Source organism: Cuculus canorus, chromosome 12 (assembly GCF_017976375.1).
Source record: "Cuculus canorus isolate bCucCan1 chromosome 12, bCucCan1.pri, whole genome shotgun sequence".
Taxonomy (NCBI): Eukaryota; Metazoa; Chordata; class Aves; order Cuculiformes; family Cuculidae; genus Cuculus; species Cuculus canorus.
The window spans coordinates 17575552-17587751 of NC_071412.1; the positions used below are offsets into that span (position 1 = coordinate 17575552).

Below are 12200 nucleotides of genomic sequence, written 5' to 3' on the forward strand. Positions count from 1 at the left end.
CAGAGACAGGGAGAGAGGCAGCGTCTTACTGGGTCCTGCTCCACATGGAGAAGGGGATGCAGAAGGAAAAGGGCTGGGGGCTAAATTAAACCAACACACACAAAAAAATGAAATTACAGAGGAAATTGTAGAAATTTAAAGCCACTCCCTGAAATTCAGCTGCTTCCATCCCACAGGATCGCGGCAGGTAGATCACAGGCATCGCTGGATCAGATGCTCTGGAGCTCTTCCAGTCCTGGCCGGTGTTTAAATAGAAAGGTTATGTACCTGTGAGATTTATTTCATCTCTTAATTGGTTGTTTGTTTACATGACTCAGGAGCTCTTTGCTAATGTTTGCTCTGCTGGCTCAATCAGCTGCTGACAATCCTGGCCAGCCGCGTCCCAGCCTGGCCAGTGTGCTGGGGGAGGTTGCCTTTCTGCTCTGGGTTCTTGGCTTCACCTGGTGAGCCCCAGGACTTCCCAGTGAGGACTTCCCAGTGAGCCCTTCCCAGCTCTGGCACCACCAAATCCCCCTGGATCCTGCACCTCTCCCATCACACCTTCACAGGTGGGTTGGATGGTCCAGGTGAGGGGTCCTCCACTCCAAAACCTCCCCTTCCCTTCCTGGGTGGGCAGGCAAATGGAAAATGGTCTGGTAGTCTGATGAACAAGTCTTAGGAGGAGCAGCTGAGGCACTTGGGGCTGTTCATCTTTCAGCCTGTGAGAGGAAAGGAGTTGAAGGGAGACCTCACCACTCTCTGCAGCTCCTGGAAAGGAGGTTGGAGCGAGGTGGGTGCTGGTCTCTTCTCCCAAGGAAAAAGTGATAGGATGAGAGGAAATGGCCTTAAGTTGCACCATGGACAGTTTAGGTTGGATATTAGGAAATTTTCTTTATGAAATAGCGGTGAAGTACTGGCAGAGGCTGCCCAGGGCAGGGGTGGAGTCACCAGCCCTGAAGGGGTTCAAAACGCATGTGTCTGTGGCACTTTGGGACATGGCTTATTTGGCACAGTGGTGTTGCCCTGATGGTTGGACTGGATGTTCTCAAAGGTGTCTTCCAACCTTAATGATTCTATGATTCTATGAAAACAGGAGCAGCGTCCAGCCTGGCTGTGGAGATGGTGGAGAGGGACACCCCCCTCAGCTGGGCTTTGGAGCTCCCCTTCTCCTGAGCATCCTGCCAGGCTCAGCAGAAAATGAGATGCAAAACCCCATGGTTATGGGGTTGGGTTTTCCTAAGCATGTGGTAAAGTCTTGGTTCTCTGCTGGTCTCAAGCTGCACAAAGCTTGGGAGAAAAATCAGTTTTCATTCACTGCATCTGTAAAGAAAAGGGCTTTGGAAACAACTGGCAAAGTGTAATGCTTCTCTTGCAGCTCCTCTGTTGGGTTTATCTCATTCTACGTTAATGTTCACCTTTCCAGGAGCCGTGGGACTGCCTTTGCGGGCGTGCCTGGGCAGTGGGTGCCTGACAGCCATGGAGGGGGATGGCTGCCGCGCGAGGTGCCCTTGGGCTCTCTGGCAGAGCGGGTGTCTGCCTCCCCCACCTCGTCCTCGGGGGATGCTGGCATGGTTCCGGGGTGCCTCCTTCCCTCCCCACCCCAGTGCTGGATCCTTATCTCGCTCAGCATGCCTCCTTGGAACGGAGAAGGGAAGCGAATGCTCCTTGGCCCGTGCCAATAAAGGTGGGTGCTGGGCTCTTTTCCCAAGTAACAAGGAATAGGACAAGAGGAAATAGCCTCAAGTTGTGCCAGAAAAGGTTTACAGTGGATATTAGGAAAAATTTCTTCACTGAAAGAGTGGTGAAGCCCTGGCAGAGGCTGCCTCGGGCAGTGGTGAAATCTCCATCCCTGGAGGGGTTCAAAACATGTGTGGTCGTGGCACGGTGGGGTTGGGCTGACGGTTGGACTGGATGAGATGAGAGGTCTTCTCCAACCTTCACGATTCTATGATAAGGAGCAGCCACCCAGATGGATCAGTGGGGCGAGCTTGGAAGGAGCAGCCTCAGGGGTGACGGGGAAGCCGCAGATAAAGGGGAGGATCACTCCCAAGATGAGCTGGCATTGGCAAAGAGCCCCAGAAATTAGGAAGGAAAGGCGAGGGTTTCCAAGGCGGGCGGGTTTGCTCTTAGCTTCTTGGTTGACTCACCATCCCTGGAGGGGTTTAGAAGTCGGGCAGATGAAGTGTTTAGGGATCTGGTTCAGTAGTGGACGGGTACGGTTGGACTCGATGATCTCAAAGGTCTTTTCCAACCAAATGATTCGATGATTCTGTGGCTGATGGCCGTCTTCCTGGAGAGGCAGCTTGCCCGCGCCTCTTCCAGCTTCTTCCGTGCTCATTGAACTCTGTTAGCAGCGGCTGCATGTGTTTGGGAGGAGCTGATGGGTGTCACCACAGGAATGTCAGGGTTCTGGGGGGTTTCATGGTTTTGGGGTTACAAATGTGTTAACATCTGTTTTGCGCAACCAATCCATTTCTCAATCTTTGCTCCCTGCAAACAAGCGGAGACGAACGCCTCTTGCTCAACTGGGTAAATCAGACCTGTCGCTGCTCCCCCAGCCATGCCAAGCACATGTGAGCCGGCTCTTCCTCTCTCCTTCCTCCCATCAAAGCCTGTATTCATAAAGATAACAAAAACCATGTCTGAGAGCAGTTTATTGATTTATCCTCTGGGGTTTCTCTTCGCTCAGGGACTCCTAACTGCGTAGGAGTGATACCGAGATGTTTCCAGGTGACTTGGAGGAGAAGTCCCGTAGGTGTTGACCAGACTTTTGTGGGCGGGGAACAAAGTGATGGAGATACTGGGGATGGCACCATCTTATGACCACCCCAAGTTTATTGTGGAGGCTGTGATGGTGTCTCCAAGCTTTGTCTGTATGGCCATGGAGTTGGCTATGGGACATCCTGTCCTGCCTCCCCAGCCTGTCCCCAACCTCTTGGAGGCAAAGCCAGCACAGCACACCAACCCAGGCCTAGGCCACCTGATGACCCACTTGGCTCAGCACACACGAAGGAGATGTTTGGAGCCACGAGGAGGTCAGACCAGCCATCCAGGAAGCCTCTGAGATGGTGTTGCATTGAGGTGTGATGGGAGGACCAAAGGCTATGGATAATTTTCTCCTCTTGCTGCAGGGTGCGTGGGAACGATTATATCATGAAGTGGTTGTGTGATGGCACTGGGCAAGGGAGTCTTCTCCAAAAAGTTCATTGTTACTTGGATGTGAAAGGTCTTGTCAGGGCTAAAAGGTCCAGTAGAGGCCAAGATGGGCTTCTGAGGTGAGATTTGCCTTCTGGAGAGCAGATGGGACCACACACTGAGTGTAACTCTTCTGCCAGTGCTGGGCTTTGATGGGGAAGTACGGGGTTTGTGACTATGGAGAACAGGAAGAGATCAGTCCGGGGCTTCCTGAGCTGGGATTTAGATACATCACCAGCCAGCTGATGAAAGGTCTGGAAAATCCAGGACCTGCCTTGCCTGGCAGAGCCACCAGACTTCTCCAAGCCACATAAGCAAAGCCCAGCCCACTGATTGCCTGCCTGAGGACAAAGCCTGTGTGTTTGGGTTTTGTTAGCATCTGGTCCATGGAGGTCCCCTTCCCAGGTGGTATTGTGATACCCAAGTGCTCCAGGGAGATCTGCTGGCCTTCTGGTAGCAGAGAGGGGCTCTGCTTTGTATTTTAGCAGCCAGAGACTCCTGCATGCCAGGGCCTGGGTGTACACCATCTCTCCAAGGGTTTTCAGCTCATTGATTAAGTCAAAGGCACCTCCATAACCAAATTATCAATGTGCCCTTGCAGCTCTCAAACCATCAGCCTCCCAGGAGGAAGCTCCCGGTGTTGATAGCTGCTGTCCGTTGGCTGTGGGTGAGAGTAGAGGTGCTGCTGCTCCGCTGCCAGAGCTTGCTGCTTCTTCCACAGCTTGCTAGGTGCCTACAATGTGCTCAACACCCTTGTGGAGCACCAAAACAGCAGCTCTTCCTGCCAGCGGTGGTCCCACATTCTTTGTCTCTAGGTGACACCTTACCAGGACCTGCACACAGCTTCTTCTCGGGGCTGCAGTTAATTCCAGTGCCCCCACCTCTTGTCTGCCCAGTGTGATGGGGACGTGGGGGTGATCACAGTGTGGGTGCATGCATGGGGACACTGAGCATGCCAGCAGCATGTCAGGAAGATCAGGGGAGAAATGAAGAGCAAAGCCAGGGCTGGTTGAAACTTGCCTTCTCCAGCAGTGGTTACATCTCTCCAGAAACTTCTCAATTCCAGTAAGCACTGGGATGATGCAATCAAAGTACTTGACCAAGAAAATACCTGGTAAGTGGGTTTGTATTGCAGCAAAAATCAAAGGAAATATGTAACTGCAGGTCATTCTCAATGGCAAAGAGAGAGGATAAATAGAAGGGGTGATTAGAGATCAGGGTTTCCTGAGTGCTTTTAAACCATGGATCTCACCTCGATGAGGGAATGTCACAGACAGGTTCCAGCTTTAATAGGTGCAATCACGTCACTTGCTGACTGGCTTAGCTGCACTTTGGAGAAGATGGGTTTGGGATGGTGCCTACATTTTTGGATGCTGAATGGGATAATTGAGAACAGACAAAGCAGGAAAAGCTCATTAGAGAGCAAGAGAAGGAGGAGGAGATCCCTGGGTGTCATTGAGGCAGCTTCTCCAAACTGGGAGGCAGAGACGAGGTCAGAGGGTCATTTCAGCCCTAAGCCCCAGGCAGTCACCCTTCCCCGCTACCCTTCACTTATCCCATCACTACCTCTAGCCATATTCCCTGAGGATCTGCACAAGAAAAGCTCTGCTGAGGAAACCTGGGGACCAGCAGTGAGCCCTGAAGTCTCCATCTCAGAACAGAGGGATGGAGAACAAGGGCTTGAACTTCAAAGCAGTTGGCTGGTGGGACCTCCTCTCCCATGCCAGGCTGGAGAAAGTCCCACAGCTCAAGCTTTGGGCCTGCATCCAGGAACACCACGGTGGGCACAGCCAAGAATTTCATTCACTTCTTATTACTCTTTTTTCCTTTTCAGGCACTGAAAATTGCTGCGTGGGAAGAGGAGGATTTGGAGGTGATGAATGGCTTTGCCGTGTTTGCCAAACAGATGTTTGTTTTTTATGGGCGCCAAACACCTGGGCTTGCCCTTCCTGGCTGGAAGAGCAAACTCCACAAAACCTGTGCATAAATACCAGCAAAAATTGGTAGTTGCGGAAAAAACACTGGGAAGACTGAAGGTGCAGAGGTGGTGGAACCCAGAGTAGAGACCAGGCTCGGCCCTTCAAGGTACGTGATGTGTACATGCTCTGTCCCAGCCAAGGGGATTTTCCAGTGACCTGGACGTAAGCAGGGCATGCTCCATCCCTCCCACTGGTCCTGGCTCAGCTGCCCCAGAGCCCTGCAGCATGGGCACTGAGTCAGGCGAGCATCTCTGAGCCCAGAGCCATCCCCTCGGACCTTGCAATGAGCCCAGGGGGAGCTGACACCTCCCCTGCTGCACCTTCTGATGAGGAAAACGCCTGCAGAGAAGTGTTGGGAGGCATCGAAGGATGTGGGTGCAAGTCCCATGAGGAACCGCACAGGGGTGGATGCTCCCGGGTCACAGGAAGGCTGCACCCGAGCTAAGAGCAACCACTGAGTCTTGGCGCCTTGGTTCGCGTGTTGAAATCAGGGGTTTCCTATAACAGGAGGATTGCAGTGTTCCCCTCTGTGTCCTTGGAGGAGCAGCGTCTCGGCTGGCTGGCCTTGCGGTCCATGAATCATTCACAGTTAGCAGAAAGGAGATCATCAGGGCTGGCTCCCTACTTCTGTAACCATCCATCCATCCATCCATCCATCCATCCATCCATCCATCCACTCCTGAGCCGTTGCACCAAACCTAAGCTATCCCCATCACCCTGAGTTCTCTGCTGACACTGCAGTCGGGGTCTGTGCTTTTATTTCTCCTCCTCTTCCCTAGAGCAGCACCAAGCCATCTCCTTGCTTGGAAAGCCTCTTGCAAAACCTGACATCACAGGTTGAAACCTGAGGAGCAAACAAGCTGTCACCTTAGAAGCATTTCTTTACCTTTGCTGTTTGCAACCCTTACTGTTGGTGTTGATGTACATCCTTTATCTCAATTTATCTTGCTTCATCCATTGCTTTGTGCCATTTGCGATAGATTTGTAGTTTCTTGCGCTACCTCCAGGCAGTGAAAACCCCTCTTCAACGCGCTGTGATGTCCAGATCTCTCCAGAGAAGTGTTTCTAATCAAAAAGTAGATATGTTTGGTTTTAACAGCTTTCTGTTTCTTCTCCTAAATGATTTAGCTGCAGCTTCAAGGCGTTTCAGCCCCAGCAGCATCCTGTGGCGAGGAGTTCCCCAGCTGAACACGCAACCTTAGTTCACCTCTGCCGGGGCAGGGACCTGGCACTGGAGCATCACAGGTAATTTTCCACTCGACCCTGCACTGTGGAAATATGCCCAGGCACGGAAAAAGCCTGGAAGAGACTAAAGAAGACACTTGGCCAAAACAACTTGGCTGGTTCCCAAGGCAAGGAACAGCTTCAGGTTGATCTCCAGCAGCTTGGCAGGCTCGTTGCCTTGACTCCACGTGGGCTGTGGGCTCCCTGGGACCGAATCCCACAAAATCCCCTGTGCTATATAAGGGACGGGCCAGGTGCTGTTCCAGAACCCCGAGTCCTCCTGCTCCAACAGCTTCTGTGCCCACGGGTGCTGTGAGGAAAAGCCTTTTCATGGGGCTTAAGTGTCTTTTTTTCTACCTTCTCCCTGCACACAAATGGGCTCGGAGCCCGCCTTGGGAAGAAGGTGGAATAAACGTGGTGGTTCTCACAGCCAAACCCCACCAAAGGCCATGGTGAGGGCAGAGCACGCCGAGGTCTTGGGGGCAGCAGGAGGGAGATGGCGAGCGGTTCCTTTATGAGACTGTAATTACCACAGCTAAAAGCCACATTAGCCTGATGAGTGAAAGGAAGATTTTATGAGGGCAATAAGGCATTCCAGCACGCCGGGGCGGTAATTGCCTGCCTGTGGCCTTAGGGCTCTGTGAGGAGCTGCTCCTGCTCCCACTGCAATCCAGCCCCAGCTTGGGCGAGAGGGTCCAGACTGTTTCCCATCCTCCCGGCGCTGATCCGGCTTACCTCCTCCATACAGCAATAACCACTAGGAGCCGTCCCCACCTCCCATTGGCAGCAGCTGGAGAGCATGAGATGTTCTCAGACACAGCTCCCCACACCCTGCACAACCCCAGCAAACAAGGGAGACATCCCAAATCCCTAAAGAATCCTTCCTCTGGCAGCTCCACATGGCACACGCCCTTGGAGAGCTGCTGTCCCCTGCCCATCTCTGTAAGAGCTTGGGCTCCTGTGCAAAGGGTGATGAAATAGGTTGGGAAAGAGACATCGAGGCAGATGTGACCAAGCTCTGTAATATCACAATGAGTCAAGAGAACATATATCAAGAGGTGAATACTCACTGGCTCTTGTGTAAAATCCAGGGCCATCAAATGCATCCAAAAGCTGGCAGGTTCAAAGCAACCTAAAGGAGATTCTTCTCCATATGATTAAGCTGTGGAGCCCTTTGCTGTAGGTCCACATGATGCAGAAGGCTGAGGATGGCTTCAAAAATCAATTCCTGGAAGAGAAAGTCATGCAGTACACAAAGACCATCACCAGGTCACTTTCCTGTGTGCTAAAAGGGGGTAGAAGTAACTGCCCTTTGCCAAGATCTTATGTTTTCCCTTGGTCATCTGTTCCAGGGAGCAAGAAAACCCACTGATGAGGTTGGTGGCACATCTGATGCCAAGATCCAAGATACAGAGCAGCAGTTTGTCCCTGGGGCGTGCTGGCCAAGGGAGGGCTAAGCCCTGGGTCAGGGCTTGAGTGGAATCAGGAGCAGGAGAGAGTTATTTGCAGCTGGTGGAGATGGAGGAAAGACAATATCCCTGTTCCCAAGGTGGCTGGAGATGGAGCTGCTGGGATGTTGCTCCATGGGAGGAATGACTCAGTAGGAGCCAGTCACAGGAGCAACCACAAAGATCGGTTATCAGTGGAAAATCTGTCTTGTGAGGACATCAAAGCATGCTCGCCAAAACGGAGGGGGAGGGACAGGAGAGGAGGACAAAGAGATGCTGTGTCTGGTGAGGAGGGGATTGTGGCCACCAGTCCCCAGCTGGTGCCACAGTGCAGAAAGGGTTGAAAGCCCCATGTTCTTCCACTTAAGGGCTCCTTCTGCCCATCCTGACCTCCTGAGTGAGCTGGGAGAGGAAAGTCTCACTCCTCGACAGCCCTAGCAAAGGCGAGCCAGAGCCAGGCTGCATGTGTTATTCACCTTGAAACTATGTGAGTAAACACAGAAGTCTCTTCTTCCTGGTCCCACCTTGGCAATTAAGTTGTGTTTCTGCAGGCTGGAGGAGACGAGCCTTAATCCACCCTGGCAGACAGAGAGGATGGTCTTGTTCTTTCCTCTGGTAAGAACTTGAGCCAAACTGCTCAGGAGAGGGAAAAGATGTTGCTCCAGTTAATCTCCTGTGACATCCCCTCCTGAGTGGGGCTCCTTGAAGATGTCCCACCAGGGGGAATGCAGGCATTTCCCACTATTTCTGATGTTTTTATTACCCGCATCACACTTAGTTTTGGTTGCTCTGCTGCAGAGATGCTCACGACTTGCTCTGTAGCATGGGGAGAGTGGAGCAAACTAGCAAGAGCCCAGATGAGAGACACGGTACCAGCTGGGAGGAAGAAGAGGTGATCTCCGCAAGAGAGGGACCTCCCTGCTAGCACAGCAAGAGACTCTGAGCTCTGGGGAGTTGGTGGCCACCACTGTGAGTCCCATTGGATGCTGCAACCTGACACCTTCCACCCAGATCCTTGGGGTTCCTGCAGGAGCTCTTGGGAGACCTCCAGGCCTGTGGCTCAGTGCTGCTGGCAACACCTGAGCTTGTCTCTTCATCCTTCTTGGTGTCCTCTTCCCCATCAGTGCCACATGCTGAGGATTCCCAGTGGAAGAGGAAAAACTGGAACATCCTAGAGGGAAGAGAGTCGCCTCCACAGTGGGATCAGAGCCAGCCCAGAGCTGGGAAGCTTTACAAAGGACTTTGAAGGGTTTCCAACTCTCCTGACACAGCGGTTTCTGCAGGCACAAGGAGAGAATAAAATACCCAAACTCACCACAAAGCCGTGCGGCTGCCTGTCCTCCCACACCAGGTAAAGAAGGGTTGAAGACACCACAGCAATGCCATGCGAACACCCTGGAGAGGTGAACCTACCTCTGAACCCAGCCAAGAAGGAACTCAAATTGGTTTAACAACTTAGGGAGCATCTTGGTGCATCTATGGGAGACCTGGACAGGCTGGATGGTTCCCACCCTGGCAACCACTTAGAAGTAAATGTATTAACCATTCCTGAGCTTCAGGTATACACAGCAGCGTGTGTGCCACCCCCACGGAACAGAAAACTCATCTTCCTCAGCGTTTGATTCTGGAAACTACTTCCAAACCCACTGAATGAGTCCCACCTCGTGGGTCTGCTGGTTGGAAAGTCTGGAGAGCTGGAAATCAAGCCTTTTTTTCTCCCCTCTTGCCAGCTGTTTTTTCAGCCACATCATCTCCTGGGCACTTTCACTCCCTAATCTCACCAATTATTGCTGGTGGAAGGGAGAGGGCAGGAGAAGATGGGCAAAGGCATGTTGGAGATGGGAATGAGACAGATGGGTCTGGGATGGTCTGGAACTACTACTGGGGAGCAGTTCCTGAGCTGAGGACCATAATGCCCAGGCTGCTGGTCAAGCCCCAAGGGCAGTGTTCTCGCCAATCAACTTCTGCCTAAGCCCCCATATCCTGTGGTTCCCAATCAGTGGCTCCACACAAGGTACGGTCCCGTTTGTCCCAGCTGTGTAAGCTGGACTACTGGGCTGCAGAAGGCACCTGTGATCCTGCTGCTGATTGGGAAGTGCCAGAGATGCTCCCACCTCCTCTGTACCCCTCTGCCTGCCTTCCCAGAGGATGTATCACCATCCCTCGTGCCCTGAGGGCAGCTGAGGAGCTGCAAAACCTCCAGCCGGGTTGGCAGAGGCCACGTCCATCCTCCACAATCTCAGAGCCACGGAGGCAGCAACAATCTGCTTGCTCTGGACCATTGCAAGCCCATTTCTCCTTGCACCGGGTGGAAGTCCTGCCTGAGATAAAGGAGCCTTCGTTCCCGGAGAGGACATTCTGTGCCGCTGCCCTGGGGGTCTGGTCTGGGTAAAGGGACATTGTTCAGCTCCACACAAAGGCCTTTCCCTCAGTTCACCCGTCCTCTCCCAGCTCCTTGAAGAGCGAAAAAGAAAAAGCTCTTGGTGCGATGCCTCCTTAGTCATGGCATCGAGTTCATTTGTGGCTATAGGTGGCCTTTCTGAGGCAGCCAAACCACAAGTTTAGCAAGAAATGCAACCCCCAGTTGCCCTTGAGAGCTCAGAAAGCGTCAGAGATGTCGAGGGTTTCTCTTTGAGAGCGAGCCAGGCGTGCACGCTGCGGCCACAGCTGGGAGGAGAAGCGGAGGAAGGTCCCCGTGTTGCTGAGGCTCAACCCGAGTGACCTCACCCAGAGGAGAAAAAAAAAGGAGGGAGAAAAAGAAAAAAAAAAAGAAAAGAAAACAAACAAAGAGGTAAACAAACCCGACAAAGAAACTGTGACTTCCTTGGGCTGCTCTCCTGCAAGGCTTACCCAGAGTTACATCATCGTGCTTGTTAGGCGCTGGCAGCAGGAGCCCACAGCCCCAGCCCAGCTGGCTCTGAGCCCTCCTGGGACCCCTCCAACCCCCTGGGGTTCTTCCCCTGCTGCTTTCTTTGCCCGGGGGCTGCACCCACAGCCAACTCGTTCAGGGGATCCCATAGGTTCTGGTCCTCGCCCTTGGGGATCACATGGAGAGACCCTTGGTGCTTTTGCCTGGGGAAGGCATGAGCAGACCACACGTAGCCCCCCCCAACATCCCATAGCGCCCACACAGCCCCCTTTAGCCACCAACAGCACTCTATAGCCCATGCATTGCACCCCATAACCCCCCCACTGAATCCCACAGCACCCACCAGAGCCCCAAGCGCCCCTCATAACTCCCCCAACACCTCAAAGCCCTCCTCAGCCCCCATAACCCCCAACAGCACCCCATAAGCCCCCCTCCAGCACCTCATAGCTCTCCAAAGCACCCCACTGCCCCTCCCCCCAGTCCGGCCACTGGTGCACACTGGTAATCGAGTCCCTTCTTCCCCCAGGACAGCATCCCTGGGGTGGGGTGTTGCTGTGGGAGGACACAGCAGGTCTCCACACTGCTTTCTCTGGTGGAGAACCTGGCACTGGGGCAGTTCCCAGGCTTCACCTTGACCCCAAACCAGTGACCCGGAGCTGGGGAAAAGCTGGAAAGCCTGGCACAGGCTATCCCCGCCCAGCCCAGGCAATCCCAATCAGCCTGGCTTGGGTGCAGGAGCAGCCCAGCACCACACCAGCTGATGGAGGTTCACCAAGCAGCTTTGGGCAGTTGCTGTGCCCTCTGCCACCTGCATGATGTTAGCAATTGGAACCAAATAAAAGTACTGGGGGAGGATAGGGAGGTGACACTGTCGATTTGTGTGGTTCTCCTTCTTTCTGGGGGCTTTGTGAGATAAGGTCTGGTGCAATCCCTGGAGGGACACCCTGCTGGTGTGTGGGAGATGTGTGGGAGCAGGTCTTGTAGAGGGACCTGGCTTGATTGTGGAGACCAGGCAGGTGTGAGGTGCTCAGGCATGGGCTTGGCTTCTACCTGTGGGTGCTCCTCCTGCTGTTCCCATTGCCGGGAGCTGTGGGGCCACCACCAGCCAGAGCAGAGGGCTCACTTGTTGCCACATCCAAACCATTTTTGAGACCAAAGATCTATTCCCCACCAGGAAGCACTGAGCAATGTAATTCCCCTGCCCTGCTTGCTCCCCTCCTCTTCCTCCAAAACAGCCTCTGGGGAAGGCTGAGTGTGTCCCTGAAGGTGATGGGAGCTGAGTTCCCCCGGGAACAAACCTGGGCAGGGGGCTGCGTCTCCAGGCTGGAAGGGTGGGATGAGGAGGGGAAGCTCACAGGGGAATCCCAGCTGGAAAATCTCAGTTTCTGTGTGTGGGATTCCTGTGAAAGCCTTTTTCTCACAGCCCAGGAGGCTCCTCTGCTCCAGCGCTGCTGCTGGGGAGAAGCTGTGCAATGGGGCTGCTGTGGATGTTTAATGGATCTTTGG

The 12200-nt window shown here is 53.5% G+C and overlaps 1 protein-coding gene across 1 annotated transcript in view; it reads left to right on the forward strand.

Annotated features, from left to right (window-relative positions):
- PPCDC (phosphopantothenoylcysteine decarboxylase) overlaps positions 1–4288 on the forward strand; it is a 29642-nt gene extending 25354 nt beyond the window's left edge. The window contains exon 8 of the transcript XR_008451861.1: positions 177–4288. The gene's annotated coding sequence lies outside the window, so the exon portion shown is untranslated. The remainder of the gene's footprint in view (positions 1–176) is intronic.
- The last annotated feature ends 7912 nt before the right edge of the window (positions 4289–12200 follow it).